At 51.6% G+C, this 15,807-nt stretch overlaps 13 non-coding genes and 1 pseudogene across 13 annotated transcripts; all 14 read left to right on the top strand.

Annotated features, from left to right (window-relative positions):
- The first annotated feature begins 539 nt into the window (after window positions 1-539).
- Window positions 540-727, top strand: LOC120519430. The gene has a single exon (XR_005631496.1). It is a non-coding gene; the product is annotated as a U2 spliceosomal RNA (small nuclear RNA).
- A 935-nt stretch (window positions 728-1,662) lies between these two features.
- On the top strand, window positions 1,663-1,851 carry LOC120519417. The gene has a single exon (XR_005631482.1). It is a non-coding gene; the product is annotated as a U2 spliceosomal RNA (small nuclear RNA).
- A 930-nt stretch (window positions 1,852-2,781) lies between these two features.
- Window positions 2,782-2,968, top strand: LOC120519460. The gene has a single exon (XR_005631525.1). It is a non-coding gene; the product is annotated as a U2 spliceosomal RNA (small nuclear RNA).
- A 934-nt stretch (window positions 2,969-3,902) lies between these two features.
- LOC120519451 lies at window positions 3,903-4,089 on the top strand. Its single transcript, XR_005631516.1, has one exon. It is a non-coding gene; the product is annotated as a U2 spliceosomal RNA (small nuclear RNA).
- A 935-nt stretch (window positions 4,090-5,024) lies between these two features.
- On the top strand, window positions 5,025-5,213 carry LOC120519411. The gene has a single exon (XR_005631481.1). It is a non-coding gene; the product is annotated as a U2 spliceosomal RNA (small nuclear RNA).
- Window positions 5,214-6,142: 929 nt separating this feature from the next.
- Window positions 6,143-6,330, top strand: LOC120519429. The gene has a single exon (XR_005631495.1). It is a non-coding gene; the product is annotated as a U2 spliceosomal RNA (small nuclear RNA).
- Window positions 6,331-7,275: 945 nt separating this feature from the next.
- Window positions 7,276-7,464, top strand: LOC120519427. Its single transcript, XR_005631492.1, has one exon. It is a non-coding gene; the product is annotated as a U2 spliceosomal RNA (small nuclear RNA).
- A 934-nt stretch (window positions 7,465-8,398) lies between these two features.
- On the top strand, window positions 8,399-8,586 carry LOC120519464. The gene has a single exon (XR_005631528.1). It is a non-coding gene; the product is annotated as a U2 spliceosomal RNA (small nuclear RNA).
- Window positions 8,587-9,523: 937 nt separating this feature from the next.
- On the top strand, window positions 9,524-9,710 carry LOC120519452. The gene has a single exon (XR_005631517.1). It is a non-coding gene; the product is annotated as a U2 spliceosomal RNA (small nuclear RNA).
- Window positions 9,711-10,643: 933 nt separating this feature from the next.
- On the top strand, window positions 10,644-10,832 carry LOC120519400. The gene has a single exon (XR_005631474.1). It is a non-coding gene; the product is annotated as a U2 spliceosomal RNA (small nuclear RNA).
- A 942-nt stretch (window positions 10,833-11,774) lies between these two features.
- LOC120519393 lies at window positions 11,775-11,965 on the top strand. The gene has a single exon (XR_005631468.1). It is a non-coding gene; the product is annotated as a U2 spliceosomal RNA (small nuclear RNA).
- A 940-nt stretch (window positions 11,966-12,905) lies between these two features.
- LOC120519397 lies at window positions 12,906-13,090 on the top strand. Its single transcript, XR_005631471.1, has one exon. It is a non-coding gene; the product is annotated as a U2 spliceosomal RNA (small nuclear RNA).
- Window positions 13,091-14,028: 938 nt separating this feature from the next.
- On the top strand, window positions 14,029-14,217 carry LOC120519461. Its single transcript, XR_005631526.1, has one exon. It is a non-coding gene; the product is annotated as a U2 spliceosomal RNA (small nuclear RNA).
- A 939-nt stretch (window positions 14,218-15,156) lies between these two features.
- On the top strand, window positions 15,157-15,280 carry LOC120519416 (annotated as a pseudogene).
- The last annotated feature ends 527 nt before the right edge of the window (window positions 15,281-15,807 follow it).

Below are 15,807 nucleotides of genomic sequence, written 5' to 3'. Positions count from 1 at the left end.
CCAGGATGTGCCTTCTCCTTTTCATCTTCAATCTCCAACAGGTGTGAACGTGGTGTCTGAAGAGTTGTGAACGTGGTGTCTCGAGGGATATCTAGCTCGTCACCGCTCTTCACTGACGTCTCCTTCTTTGTTTTGTGGGCATCTAGGGGCGGGGATGGAGGTGGAGATGGTGGTTTAAAGCCGTCCTCTTCCTTGCCTGGTCTACCCCGCCTCCCCAAATCCCACCACGAGCGCCAAACACCCAAAGGGACCAACTGACTGTCCCCCTCCCCCACGCCCACTCCCACTCCCAGCTGTATCGGCTACCTCGTTTCCGCACAACTCCGAGGGTTTTTCCGCCGTTGTGGCAACCCTTGGGCTTTGTATCAGGCCTTGGCTCCAAGGTGGGCCGCTTTTGTCACGAGGCCGTGGAATGTCACATGGGTTCACGCCTCGGCGCTTGTCTTAGGGCAGCTGCTTCCTCCTGCCAAGTTGATGCTTACCATGCAGCTGGCGCATGGGCAAGACGGTGGGGCTGGCTGGCCTGGGGAGTTTGTGGCATCGCTTCGGCCTTTTGGCTAAGATCAAGTGTAGTATCTGTTCTTATCAGTTTAATATCTGATACGTCCCTATCTGGGGACCATATATTAAATTGATTTTTGGAACAGGGAGATGGAATAGGGGCTTGCTCCGTCCACTCCACGCATCGACCTGGTATTGCAGTACTTCCAGGAGCGGTGCACTTTCTCCTTTACTGGTATAAAACAAGACAAGCAGCCTTGGCTGGGGATTGCCTACTATGAGGGAAGGGAAAGAAGCTCTAGCCAGAGCAGGATTGATTTAATTATTTAACTGAATAATTAATTAATTAATTAATTAATTTAGTTTAATTTGACTTAATTAAGAAAAGTTCATGCGTGCCTGTAGGACGCTATTGCTTGTAGTACTTCCAGCATTCCAACAGATGTCAGGCGAGGCTCGGAATTAGAAGGCGCTGTTGTGGGGTGAGTGAAGTAGTGTCGGACGACCAAGCCTGTACCGCTAGCAGGAAGCCTTATTAAGCTCCCAGAAACCACGAAGCAGTCCTGCAGGCTGTCTGATGTCGCTGCAGCGCCCTGTGTTCGAGGCCTTGTTCACACAGGCGGGCCAGGATGTGCCTTCTCCTTTTCATCTTCAATCTCCAACAGGTGTGAACGTGGTGTCTGAAGAGTTGTGAACGTGGTGTCTCGAGGGATATCTAGCTCGTCACCGCTCTTCACTGACGTCTCCTTCTTTGTTTTGTGGGCATCTAGGGCGGGATGGAGGTGGAGATGGTGGTTTAAAGCCGTCCTCTTCCTTGCCTGGTCTACCCCGCCTCCCCAAATCCCACCACGAGCCCAAACACCCAAAGGGACCAACTGACTGTCCCCTCCCTCCCCACGCCCACTCCCACTCCCAGCTGTATCGGCTAACTCGTTTTCGCACAACTCCGAGGGGTTTTTCGCCGTTGTGGCAACCCTTGGGCTTTGTATCAGGCCTTGGCTCCAAGGTGGGCCGCTTTGTCACGAGGCCGTGGAATGTCACATGGGTTCACGTCTCGGCGCTTGTCTTAGGGCAGCTGCTTCCTCCTGCCAAGTTGATGCTTACCATGCAGCTGACGCATGGGCAAGACGGTGGGGCTGGCTGGCCTGGGGAGTTTGTGGCATCGCTTCGGCCTTTTGGCTAAGATCAAGTGTAGTATCTGTTCTTATCAGTTTAATATCTGATACGTCCCCTATCTGGGGACCATATATTAAATTGATTTTTGGAACAGGGAGATGGAATAGGGGCTTGCTCCGTCCACTCCACGCATCGACCTGGTATTGCAGTACTTCCAGGAGCGGTGCACTTTCTCCTTTACTGGTATAAAACAAGACAAGCAGCCTTGGCTGGGGATTGCCTACTATGAGGGAAGGGAAAGAAGCTCTAGCCAGAGCAGGATTGATTTAATTATTTAACTGAATAATTAATTAATTAATTAATTAATTTAGTTTAATTTGACTTAATTAAGAAAAGTTCATGCGTGCCTGTAGGACGCTATTGCTTGTAGTACTTCCAGCATTCCAACAGATGTCAGGCGAGGCTCGGAATTAGAAGGCCGCTGTTGTGGGGTGAGTGAAGTAGTGTCGGACGACCAAGCCTGTACCGCTAGCAGGAAGCCTTATTAAGCTCCCAGAAACCACGAAGCAGTCCTGCAGGCTGTCTGATGTCGCTGCAGCGCCCTGTGTTCGAGGCCTTGTTCACACAGGCGGGCCAGGATGTGCCTTCTCCTTTTCATCTTCAATCTCCAACAGGTGTGAACGTGGTGTCTGAAGAGTTGTGAACGTGGTGTCTCGAGGGATATCTAGCTCGTCACCGCTCTTCACTGACGTCTCCTTCTTTGTTTTGTGGGCATCTAGGGCGGGATGGAGGTGGAGATGGTGGTTTAAAGCCGTCCTCTTCCTTGCCTGGTCTACCCCGCCTCCCCAAATCCCACCACGAGCCAAACACCCAAAGGGACCAACTGACTGTCCCCTCCCCCGCCCCTCCCACTCCCAGCTGTATCGGCTACCTCGTTTCCGCACAACTCCGAGGGTTTTTCCGCCGTTGTGGCAACCCTTGGGCTTTGTATCAGGCCTTGGCTCCAAGGTGGGCCGCTTTTGTCACGAGGCCGTGGAATGTCACATGGGTTCACGTCTCGGCGCTTGTCTTAGGGCAGCTGCTTCCTCCTGCCAAGTTGATGCTTACCATGCAGCTGACGCATGGGCAAGACGGTGGGGCTGGCTGGCCTGGGGAGTTTGTGGCATCGCTTCGGCCTTTTGGCTAAGATCAAGTGTAGTATCTGTTCTTATCAGTTTAATATCTGATACGCCCCTATCTGGGGACCATATATTAAATTGATTTTTGGAACAGGGAGATGGAATAGGGGCTTGCTCCGTCCACTCCACGCATCGACCTGGTATTGCAGTACTTCCAGGAGCGTGCACTTTCTCCTTTACTGGTATAAAACAAGACAAGCAGCCTTGGCTGGGGATTGCCTACTATGAGGGAAGGGAAAGAAGCTCTAGCCAGAGCAGGATTGATTTAATTATTTAACTGAATAATTAATTAATTAATTAATTAATTTAGTTTAATTTGACTTAATTAAGAAAAGTTCATGCGTGCCTGTAGGACGCTATTGCTTGTAGTACTTCCAGCATTCCAACAGATGTCAGGCGAGGCTCGGAATTAGAAGGCCGCTGTTGTGGGGTGAGTGAAGTAGTGTCGGACGACCAAGCCTGTACCGCTAGCAGGAAGCCTTATTAAGCTCCCAGAAACCACGAAGCAGTCCTGCAGGCTGTCTGATGTCGCTGCAGCGCCCTGTGTTCGAGGCCTTGTTCACACAGGCGGGCCAGGATGTGCCTTCTCCTTTTCATCTTCAATCTCCAACAGGTGTGAACGTGGTGTCTGAAGAGTTGTGAACGTGGTGTCTCGAGGGATATCTAGCTCGTCACCGCTCTTCACTGACGTCTCCTTCTTTGTTTTGTGGGCATCTAGGGCGGGATGGAGGTGGAGATGGTGGTTTAAAGCCGTCCTCTTCCTTGCCTGGTCTACCCCGCCTCCCCAAATCCCACCACGAGCCAAACACCCAAAGGGACCAACTGACTGTCCCCCCTCCCCACGCCCACTCCCACTCCCAGCTGTATCGGCTACCTCGTTTCCGCACAACTCCGAGGGTTTTTCCGCCGTTGTGGCAACCCTTGGGCTTTGTATCAGGCCTTGGCTCCAAGGTGGGCCGCTTTTGTCACGAGGCCGTGGAATGTCACATGGGTTCACGTCTCGGCGCTTGTCTTAGGGCAGCTGCTTCCTCCTGCCAAGTTGATGCTTACCATGCAGCTGACGCATGGGCAAGACGGTGGGGCTGGCTGGCCTGGGGAGTTTGTGGCATCGCTTCGGCCTTTTGGCTAAGATCAAGTGTAGTATCTGTTCTTATCAGTTTAATATCTGATACGTCCCCTATCTGGGGACCATATATTAAATTGATTTTTGGAACAGGGAGATGGAATAGGGGCTTGCTCCGTCCACTCCACATCGACCTGGTATTGCAGTACTTCCAGGAGCGGTGCACTTTCTCCTTTACTGGTATAAAACAAGACAAGCAGCCTTGGCTGGGGATTGCCTACTATGAGGGAAGGGAAAGAAGCTCTAGCCAGAGCAGGATTGATTTAATTATTTAACTGAATAATTAATTAATTAATTAATTAATTTAGTTTAATTTGACTTAATTAAGAAAAGTTCATGCGTGCCTGTAGGACGCTATTGCTTGTAGTACTTCCAGCATTCCAACAGATGTCAGGCGAGGCTCGGAATTAGAAGGCCGCTGTTGTGGGGTGAGTGAAGTAGTGTCGGACGACCAAGCCTGTACCGCTAGCAGGAAGCCTTATTAAGCTCCCAGAAACCACGAAGCAGTCCTGCAGGCTGTCTGATGTCGCTGCAGCCCCTGTGTTCGAGGCCTTGTTCACACAGGCGGGCCAGGATGTGCCTTCTCCTTTTCATCTTCAATCTCCAACAGGTGTGAACGTGGTGTCTGAAGAGTTGTGAACGTGGTGTCTCGAGGGATATCTAGCTCGTCACCGCTCTTCACTGACGTCTCCTTCTTTGTTTTGTGGGCATCTAGGGCGGGATGGAGGTGGAGATGGTGGTTTAAAGCCGTCCTCTTCCTTGCCTGGTCTACCCCGCCTCCCCAAATCCCACCACGAGCGCCAAACACCCAAAGGGACCAACTGACTGTCCCCCTCCCCCACGCCCACTCCCACTCCCAGCTGTATCGGCTACCTCGTTTCCGCACAACTCCGAGGGTTTTTCCGCCGTTGTGGCAACCCTTGGGCTTTGTATCAGGCCTTGGCTCCAAGGTGGGCCGCTTTTGTCACGAGGCCGTGGAATGTCACATGGGTTCACGTCTCGGCGCTTGTCTTAGGGCAGCTGCTTCCTCCTGCCAAGTTGATGCTTACCATGCAGCTGACGCATGGGCAAGACGGTGGGGCTGGCTGGCCTGGGGAGTTTGTGGCATCGCTTCGGCCTTTTGGCTAAGATCAAGTGTAGTATCTGTTCTTATCAGTTTAATATCTGATACGTCCCCTATCTGGGGACCATATATTAAATTGATTTTTGGAACAGGGAGATGGAATAGGGGCTTGCTCCGTCCACTCCACGCATCGACCTGGTATTGCAGTACTTCCAGGAGCGGTGCACTTTCTCCTTTACTGGTATAAAACAAGACAAGCAGCCTTGGCTGGGGATTGCCTACTATGAGGGAAGGGAAAGAAGCTCTAGCCAGAGCAGGATTGATTTAATTATTTAACTGAATAATTAATTAATTAATTAATTAATTTAGTTTAATTTGACTTAATTAAGAAAAGTTCATGCGTGCCTGTAGGACGCTATTGCTTGTAGTACTTCCAGCATTCCAACAGATGTCAGGCGAGGCTCGGAATTAGAAGGCCGCTGTTGTGGGGTGAGTGAAGTAGTGTCGGACGACCAAGCCTGTACCGCTAGCAGGAAGCCTTATTAAGCTCCCAGAAACCACGAAGCAGTCCTGCAGGCTGTCTGATGTCGCTGCAGCCCCTGTGTTCGAGGCCTTGTTCACACAGGCGGGCCAGGATGTGCCTTCTCCTTTTCATCTTCAATCTCCAACAGGTGTGAACGTGGTGTCTGAAGAGTTGTGAACGTGGTGTCTCGAGGGATATCTAGCTCGTCACCGCTCTTCACTGACGTCTCCTTCTTTGTTTTGTGGGCATCTAGGGCGGGATGGAGGTGGAGATGGTGGTTTAAAGCCGTCCTCTTCCTTGCCTGGTCTACCCCGCCTCCCCAAATCCCACCACGAGCCAAACACCCAAAGGGACCAACTGACTGTCCCTCCCCCCCCCCCTCCCCCTCCCAGCTGTATCGGCTACCTCGTTTCCGCACAACTCCGAGGGTTTTTCCGCCGTTGTGGCAACCCTTGGGCTTTGTATCAGGCCTTGGCTCCAAGGTGGGCCGCTTTTGTCACGAGGCCGTGGAATGTCACATGGGTTCACGTCTCGGCGCTTGTCTTAGGGCAGCTGCTTCCTCCTGCCAAGTTGATGCTTACCATGCAGCTGACGCATGGGCAAGACGGTGGGGCTGGCTGGCCTGGGGAGTTTGTGGCATCGCTTCGGCCTTTTGGCTAAGATCAAGTGTAGTATCTGTTCTTATCAGTTTAATATCTGATACGTCCCTATCTGGGGACCATATATTAAATTGATTTTTGGAACAGGGAGATGGAATAGGGGCTTGCTCCGTCCACTCCACGCATCGACCTGGTATTGCAGTACTTCCAGGAGCGGTGCACTTTCTCCTTTACTGGTATAAAACAAGACAAGCAGCCTTGGCTGGGGATTGCCTACTATGAGGGAAGGGAAAGAAGCTCTAGCCAGAGCAGGATTGATTTAATTATTTAACTGAATAATTAATTAATTAATTAATTAATTTAGTTTAATTTGACTTAATTAAGAAAAGTTCATGCGTGCCTGTAGGACGCTATTGCTTGTAGTACTTCCAGCATTCCAACAGATGTCAGGCGAGGCTCGGAATTAGAAGGACGCTGTTGTGGGGTGAGTGAAGTAGTGTCGGACGACCAAGCCTGTACCGCTAGCAGGAAGCCTTATTAAGCTCCCAGAAACCACGAAGCAGTCCTGCAGGCTGTCTGATGTCGCTGCAGCGCCCCCTGTGTTCGAGGCCTTGTTCACACAGGCGGGCCAGGATGTGCCTTCTCCTTTTCATCTTCAATCTCCAACAGGTGTGAACGTGGTGTCTGAAGAGTTGTGAACGTGGTGTCTCGAGGGATATCTAGCTCGTCACCGCTCTTCACTGACGTCTCCTTCTTTGTTTTGTGGGCATCTAGGGCGGGATGGAGGTGGAGATGGTGGTTTAAAGCCGTCCTCTTCCTTGCCTGGTCTACCCCGCCTCCCCAAATCCCACCACGAGCGCCAAACACCCAAAGGGACCAACTGACTGTCCCCCTCCCCCTCCCCCACGCCCACTCCCACTCCCAGCTGTATCGGCTACCTCGTTTCCGCACAACTCCGAGGGTTTTTCCGCCGTTGTGGCAACCCTTGGGCTTTGTATCAGGCCTTGGCTCCAAGGTGGGCCGCTTTTGTCACGAGGCCGTGGAATGTCACATGGGTTCACGTCTCGGCGCTTGTCTTAGGGCAGCTGCTTCCTCCTGCCAAGTTGATGCTTACCATGCAGCTGACGCATGGGCAAGACGGTGGGGCTGGCTGGCCTGGGGAGGTTTGTGGCATCGCTTCGGCCTTTTGGCTAAGATCAAGTGTAGTATCTGTTCTTATCAGTTTAATATCTGATACGTCCCCTATCTGGGGACCATATATTAAATTGATTTTTGGAACAGGGAGATGGAATAGGGGCTTGCTCCGTCCACTCCACGCATCGACCTGGTATTGCAGTACTTCCAGGAGCTGTGCACTTTCTCCTTTACTGGTATAAAACAAGACAAGCAGCCTTGGCTGGGGATTGCCTACTATGAGGGAAGGGAAAGAAGCTCTAGCCAGAGCAGGATTGATTTAATTATTTAACTGAATAATTAATTAATTAATTAATTAATTTAGTTTAATTTGACTTAATTAAGAAAAGTTCATGCGTGCCTGTAGGACGCTATTGCTTGTAGTACTTCCAGCATTCCAACAGATGTCAGGCGAGGCTCGGAATTAGAAGGCCGCTGTTGTGGGGTGAGTGAAGTAGTGTCGGACGACCAAGCCTGTACCGCTAGCAGGAAGCCTTATTAAGCTCCCAGAAACCACGAAGCAGTCCTGCAGGCTGTCTGATGTCGCTGCAGCCCCTGTGTTCGAGGCCTTGTTCACACAGGCGGGCCAGGATGTGCCTTCTCCTTTTCATCTTCAATCTCCAACAGGTGTGAACGTGGTGTCTGAAGAGTTGTGAACGTGGTGTCTCGAGGGATATCTAGCTCGTCACCGCTCTTCACTGACGTCTCCTTCTTTGTTTTGTGGGCATCTAGGGCGGGATGGAGGTGGAGATGGTGGTTTAAAGCCGTCCTCTTCCTTGCCTGGTCTACCCCGCCTCCCCAAATCCCACCACGAGCCAAACACCCAAAGGGACCAACTGACTGTCCCCTCCCCCCCACGCCCACTCCCACTCCCAGCTGTATCGGCTACCTCGTTTCCGCACAACTCCGAGGGTTTTTCCGCCGTTGTGGCAACCCTTGGGCTTTGTATCAGGCCTTGGCTCCAAGGTGGGCCGCTTTTGTCACGAGGCCGTGGAATGTCACATGGGTTCACGTCTCGGCGCTTGTCTTAGGGCAGCTGCTTCCTCCTGCCAAGTTGATGCTTACCATGCAGCTGACGCATGGGCAAGACGGTGGGGCTGGCTGGCCTGGGGAGTTTGTGGCATCGCTTCGGCCTTTTGGGCTAAGATCAAGTGTAGTATCTGTTCTTATCAGTTTAATATCTGATACGTCCCTATCTGGGGACCATATATTAAATTGATTTTTGGAACAGGGAGATGGAATAGGGGCTTGCTCCGTCCACTCCACGCATCGACCTGGTATTGCAGTACTTCCAGGAGCGTGCACTTTCTCCTTTACTGGTATAAAACAAGACAAGCAGCCTTGGCTGGGGATTGCCTACTATGAGGGAAGGGAAAGAAGCTCTAGCCAGAGCAGGATTGATTTAATTATTTAACTGAATAATTAATTAATTAATTAATTAATTTAGTTTAATTTGACTTAATTAAGAAAAGTTCATGCGTGCCTGTAGGACGCTATTGCTTGTAGTACTTCCAGCATTCCAACAGATGTCAGGCGAGGCTCGGAATTAGAAGGCCGCTGGTGTGGGGTGAGTGAAGTAGTGTCGGACGACCAAGCCTGTACCGCTAGCAGGAAGCCTTATTAAGCTCCCAGAAACCACGAAGCAGTCCTGCAGGCTGTCTGATGTCGCTGCAGCCCCCTGTGTTCGAGGCCTTGTTCACACAGGCGGGCCAGGATGTGCCTTCTCCTTTTCATCTTCAATCTCCAACAGGTGTGAACGTGGTGTCTGAAGAGTTGTGAACGTGGTGTCTCGAGGGATATCTAGCTCGTCACCGCTCTTCACTGACGTCTCCTTCTTTGTTTTGTGGGCATCTAGGGCGGGATGGAGGTGGAGATGGTGGTTTAAAGCCGTCCTCTTCCTTGCCTGGTCTACCCCGCCTCCCCCAAATCCCACCACGAGCGCCAAACACCCAAAGGGACCAACTGACTGTCCCCCCCCCCCCCGCCCACTCCCACTCCCAGCTGTATCGGCTACCTCGTTTCCGCACAACTCCGAGGGTTTTTCCGCCGTTGTGGCAACCCTTGGGCTTTGTATCAGGCCTTGGCTCCAAGGTGGGCCGCTTTTGTCACGAGGCCGTGGAATGTCACATGGGTTCACGGCTCGGCGCTTGTCTTAGGGCAGCTGCTTCCTTCTGCCAAGTTGATGCTTACCATGCAGCTGGCGGATGGGCAAGACGGTGGGGCTGGCTGGCCTGGGGAGTTTGTGGCATCGCTCGGCCTTTTGGCTAAGATCAAGTGTAGTATCTGTTCTTATCAGTTTAATATCTGATACGTCCCCTATCTGGGGACCATATATTAAATTGATTTTTGGAACAGGGAGATGGAATAGGGGCTTGCTCCGTCCACTCCACGCATCGACCTGGTATTGCAGTACTTCCAGGAGCGTGCACTTTCTCCTTTACTGGTATAAAACAAGACAAGCAGCCTTGGCTGGGGATTGCCTACTATGAGGGAAGGGAAAGAAGCTCTAGCCAGAGCAGGATTGATTTAATTATTTAACTGAATAATTAATTAATTAATTAATTAATTTAGTTTAATTTGACTTAATTAAGAAAAGTTCATGCGTGCCTGTAGGACGCTATTGCTTGTAGTACTTCCAGCATTCCAACAGATGTCAGGCGAGGCTCGGAATTAGAAGGCCGCTGTTGTGGGGTGAGTGAAGTAGTGTCGGACGACCAAGCCTGTACCGCTAGCAGGAAGCCTTATTAAGCTCCCAGAAACCACGAAGCAGTCCTGCAGGCTGTCTGATGTCGCTGCAGCGCCCTGTGTTCGAGGCCTTGTTCACACAGGCGGGCCAGGATGTGCCTTCTCCTTTTCATCTTCAATCTCCAACAGGTGTGAACGTGGTGTCTGAAGAGTTGTGAACGTGGTGTCTCGAGGGATATCTAGCTCGTCACCGCTCTTCACTGACGTCTCCTTCTTTGTTTTGTGGGCATCTAGGGCGGGATGGAGGTGGAGATGGTGGTTTAAAGCCGTCCTCTTCCTTGCCTGGTCTACCCCGCCTCCCCCAAATCCCACCACGAGCGCCAAACACCCAAAGGGACCAACTGACTGCCCCCCCCCCCCCCCCTCCCACTCCCAGCTGTATCGGCTACCTCGTTTCCGCACAACTCCGAGGGTTTTTCCGCCGTTGTGGCAACCCTTGGGCTTTGTATCAGGCCTTGGCTCCAAGGTGGGCCGCTTTTGTCACGAGGCCGTGGAATGTCACATGGGTTCACGTCTCGGCGCTTGTCTTAGGGCAGCTGCTTCCTCCTGCCAAGTTGATGCTTACCATGCAGCTGACGCATGGGCAAGACGGTGGGGCTGGCTGGCCTGGGGAGTTTGTGGCATCGCTTCGGCCTTTTGGCTAAGATCAAGTGTAGTATCTGTTCTTATCAGTTTAATATCTGATACGTCCCCTATCTGGGGACCATATATTAAATTGATTTTTGGAACAGGGAGATGGAATAGGGGCTTGCTCCGTCCACTCCACGCATCGACCTGGTATTGCAGTACTTCCAGGAGCGGTGCACTTTCTCCTTTACTGGTATAAAACAAGACAAGCAGCCTTGGCTGGGGATTGCCTACTATGAGGGAAGGGAAAGAAGCTCTAGCCAGAGCAGGATTGATTTAATTATTTAACTGAATAATTAATTAATTAATTAATTAATTTAGTTTAATTTGACTTAATTAAGAAAAGTTCATGCGTGCCTGTAGGACGCTATTGCTTGTAGTACTTCCAGCATTCCAACAGATGTCAGGCGAGGCTCGGAATTAGAAGGCCGCTGTTGTGGGGTGAGTGAAGTAGTGTCGGACGACCAAGCCTGTACCGCTAGCAGGAAGCCTTATTAAGCTCCCAGAAACCACGAAGCAGTCCTGCAGGCTGTCTGATGTCGCTGCACGCGCCCTGTGTTCGAGGCCTTGTTCACACAGGCGGGCCAGGATGTGCCTTCTCCTTTTCATCTTCAATCTCCAACAGGTGTGAACGTGGTGTCTGAAGAGTTGTGAACGTGGTGTCTCGAGGGATATCTAGCTCGTCACCGCTCTTCACTGACGTCTCCTTCTTTGTTTTGTGGGCATCTAGGGCGGGATGGAGGTGGAGATGGTGGTTTAAAGCCGTCCTCTTCCTTGCCTGGTCTACCCCGCCTCCCCAAATCCCACCACGAGCGCCAAACACCCAAAGGGACCAACTGACTGTCCCCCTCCCCCCCCCCACGCCCACTCCCACTCCCAGCTGTATCGGCTACCTCGTTTCCGCACAACTCCGAGGGTTTTTCCGCCGTTGTGGCAACCCTTGGGCTTTGTATCAGGCCTTGGCTCCAAGGTGGGCCGCTTTTGTCACGAGGCCGTGGAATGTCACATGGGTTCACGTCTCGGCGCTTGTCTTAGGGCAGCTGCTTCCTCCTGCCAAGTTGATGCTTACCATGCAGCTGGCGCATGGGCAAGACGGTGGGGCTGGCTGGCCTGGGGAGTTTGTGGCATCGCTTCTCGGCCTTTTGGCTAAGATCAAGTGTAGTATCTGTTCTTATCAGTTTAATATCTGATACGTCCCCTATCTGGGGACCATATATTAAATTGATTTTTGGAACAGGGAGATGGAATAGGGGCTTGCTCCGTCCACTCCACGCATCGACCTGGTATTGCAGTACTTCCAGGAGCGGTGCACTTTCTCCTTTACTGGTATAAAACAAGACAAGCAGCCTTGGCTGGGGATTGCCTACTATGAGGGAAGGGAAAGAAGCTCTAGCCAGAGCAGGATTGATTTAATTATTTAACTGAATAATTAATTAATTAATTAATTAATTTAGTTTAATTTGACTTAATTAAGAAAAGTTCATGCGTGCCTGTAGGACGCTATTGCTTGTAGTACTTCCAGCATTCCAACAGATGTCAGGCGAGGCTCGGAATTAGAAGGCCGCTGTTGTGGGGTGAGTGAAGTAGTGTCGGACGACCAAGCCTGTACCGCTAGCAGGAAGCCTTATTAAGCTCCCAGAAACCACGAAGCAGTCCTGCAGGCTGTCTGATGTCGCAGCGCCCCTGTGTTCGAGGCCTTGTTCACACAGGCGGGCCAGGATGTGCCTTCTCCTTTTCATCTTCAATCTCCAACAGGTGTGAACGTGGTGTCTGAAGAGTTGTGAACGTGGTGTCTCGAGGGATATCTAGCTCGTCACCGCTCTTCACTGACGTCTCCTTCTTTGTTTTGTGGGCATCTAGGGCGGGATGGAGGTGGAGATGGTGGTTTAAAGCCGTCCTCTTCCTTGCCTGGTCTACCCCGCCTCCCCCAAATCCCACCACGAGCGCCAAACACCCAAAGGGACCAACTGACTGTCCCCCCCCCCTCCCCCACGCCCACTCCCACTCCCAGCTGTATCGGCTACCTCGTTTCCGCACAACTCCGAGGGTTTTTCCGCCGTTGTGGCAACCCTTGGGCTTTGTATCAGGCCTTGGCTCCAAGGTGGGCCGCTTTTGTCACGAGGCCGTGGAATGTCACATGGGTTCACGTCTCGGCGCTTGTCTTAGGGCAGCTGCTTCCTCCTGCCAAGTTGATGCTTACCATGCAGCTGGCGCATGGGCAAGACGGTGGGGCTGGGTGGCCTGGGGAGTTTGTGGCATCGCTTCGGCCTTTTGGCTAAGATCAAGTGTAGTATCTGTTCTTATCAGTTTAATATCTGATACGTCCCTATCTGGGGACCATATATTAAATTGATTTTTGGAACAGGGAGATGGAATAGGGGCTTGCTCCGTCCACTCCGCATCGACCTGGTATTGCAGTACTTCCAGGAGCTTGCACTTTCTCCTTTACTGGTATAAAACAAGACAAGCAGCCTTGGCTGGGGATTGCCTACTATGAGGGAAGGGAAAGAAGCTCTAGCCAGAGCAGGATTGATTTAATTATTTAACTGAATAATTAATTAATTAATTAATTAATTTAGTTTAATTTGACTTAATTAAGAAAAGTTCATGCGTGCCTGTAGGACGCTATTGCTTGTAGTACTTCCAGCATTCCAACAGATGTCAGGCGAGGCTCGGAATTAGAAGGCCGCTGTTGTGGGGTGAGTGAAGTAGTGTCGGACGACCAAGCCTGTACCGCTAGCAGGAAGCCTTATTAAGCTCCCAGAAACCACGAAGCAGTCCTGCAGGCTGTCTGATGTCGCTGCAGCGCCCCCTGTGTTCGAGGCCTTGTTCACACAGGCGGGCCAGGATGTGCCTTCTCCTTTTCATCTTCAATCTCCAACAGGTGTGAACGTGGTGTCTGAAGAGTTGTGAACGTGGTGTCTCGAGGGATATCTAGCTCGTCACCGCTCTTCACTGACGTCTCCTTCTTTGTTTTGTGGGCATCTAGGGGCGGGGATGGAGGTGGAGATGGTGGTTTAAAGCCGTCCTCTTCCTTGCCTGGTCTACCCCGCCTCCCCAAATCCCACCACGAGCCAAACACCCAAAGGGACCAACTGACTGTCCCCTCCCCCCCCGCCCCCTCCCACTCCCAGCTGTATCGGCTACCTCGTTTCCGCACAACTCCGAGGGTTTTTCCGCCGTTGTGGCAACCCTTGGGCTTTGTATCAGGCCTTGGCTCCAAGGTGGGCCGCTTTTGTCACGAGGCCGTGGAATGTCACATGGGTTCACGGCTCGGCGCTTGTCTTAGGGCAGCTGCTTCCTCCTGCCAAGTTGATGCTTACCATGCAGCTGGCGCATGGGCAAGACGGTGGGGCTGGCTGGCCTGGGGAGTTTGTGGCATCGCTTCGGCCTTTTGGCTAAGATCAAGTGTAGTATCTGTTCTTATCAGTTTAATATCTGATACGTCCCCTATCTGGGGACCATATATTAAATTGATTTTTGGAACAGGGAGATGGAATAGGGGCTTGCTCCGTCCACTCCACGCATCGACCTGGTATTGCAGTACTTCCAGGAGCGGTGCACTTTCTCCTTTACTGGTATAAAACAAGACAAGCAGCCTTGGCTGGGGATTGCCTACTATGAGGGAAGGGAAAGAAGCTCTAGCCAGAGCAGGATTGATTTAATTATTTAACTGAATAATTAATTAATTAATTAATTAATTTAGTTTAATTTGACTTAATTAAGAAAAGTTCATGCGTGCCTGTAGGACGCTATTGCTTGTAGTACTTCCAGCATTCCAACAGATGTCAGGCGAGGCTCGGAATTAGAAGGCCGCTGTTGTGGGGTGAGTGAAGTAGTGTCGGACGACCAAGCCTGTACCGCTAGCAGGAAGCCTTATTAAGCTCCCAGAAACCACGAAGCAGTCCTGCAGGCTGTCTGATGTCGCTGCAGCGCCCCCTGTGTTCGAGGCCTTGTTCACACAGGCGGGCCAGGATGTGCCTTCTCCTTTTCATCTTCAATCTCCAACAGGTGTGAACGTGGTGTCTGAAGAGTTGTGAACGTGGTGTCTCGAGGGATATCTAGCTCGTCACCGCTCTTCACTGACGTCTCCTTCTTTGTTTTGTGGGCATCTAGGGCGGGATGGAGGTGGAGATGGTGGTTTAAAGCCGTCCTCTTCCTTGCCTGGTCTACCCCGCCTCCCCCAAATCCCACCACGAGCGCCAAACACCCAAAGGGACCAACTGACTGTCCCCCTCCCCCACGCCCACTCCCACTCCCAGCTGTATCGGCTACCTCGTTTCCGCACAACTCCGAGGGTTTTTCCGCCGTTGTGGCAACCCTTGGGCTTTGTATCAGGCCTTGGCTCCAAGGTGGGCCGCTTTTGTCACGAGGCCGTGGAATGTCACATGGGTTCACGTCTCGGCGCTTGTCTTAGGGCAGCTGCTTCCTCCTGCCAAGTTGATGCTTACCATGCAGCTGACGCATGGGCAAGACGGTGGGGCTGGCTGGCCTGGGGAGTTTGTGGCATCGCTTCGGCCTTTTGGCTAAGATCAAGTGTAGTATCTGTTCTTATCAGAGTGGAGAACTGCTTGATTTTTCCATTGGGATCTTGTTTGCGATATAATTCCTTTTGACGGCGATTGAAGCTCTGCTCTCAAAGTCAGTAAGGAAGCACAAGAGCTGTTTTTACGGCTATTGAATTCTTGATTCTGAGTAAAAGTAGGTTGGCTGAGTCCACCACTTTTTACAAAGCTTCAAGAGTTTGAAACCAAGAAAACAGAAAAAGAAGAAGATAGAAGTTTGAGGAGGATCATCTGCATAGCTCCACCCACCAAGAAGAGAGCTGATATCTCCAGGAAAGATTCATCTCTCATCTGCAGACTACCTCCATCTGGAAAGAAGAAAAGACTACGAAAAGACCAAGAATGGATTCTGCAACCCTGGCTCCAGTTTCTGCTGATGCTCCTGCTTCAGCTCTTGCTCCTACCTCTGCTTCTGCCCCGCTAGGAAGACCTCCGAGAAGCTGGGAAAGGAGAAGGCAGCTACTCCCAGCCTGGAAGATCAGCCCTCTTCTGGCCCTTCTCTACATCCCAGGCCGCAGCTCACCTGACTCCAGCCCGAAAGTTCCAGGATGGCCCCGCTCTGGAACCCTGGATGAAGCAGACGGTGGTGCTGAG

This window comes from Polypterus senegalus, unplaced genomic scaffold (assembly GCF_016835505.1).
Source record: "Polypterus senegalus isolate Bchr_013 unplaced genomic scaffold, ASM1683550v1 scaffold_5886, whole genome shotgun sequence".
Taxonomy (NCBI): domain Eukaryota; kingdom Metazoa; phylum Chordata; class Cladistia; order Polypteriformes; family Polypteridae; genus Polypterus; species Polypterus senegalus.
Note: the sequence above shows the minus strand (reverse complement) of the source record. Positions and strands in the feature narration are given on the sequence as shown.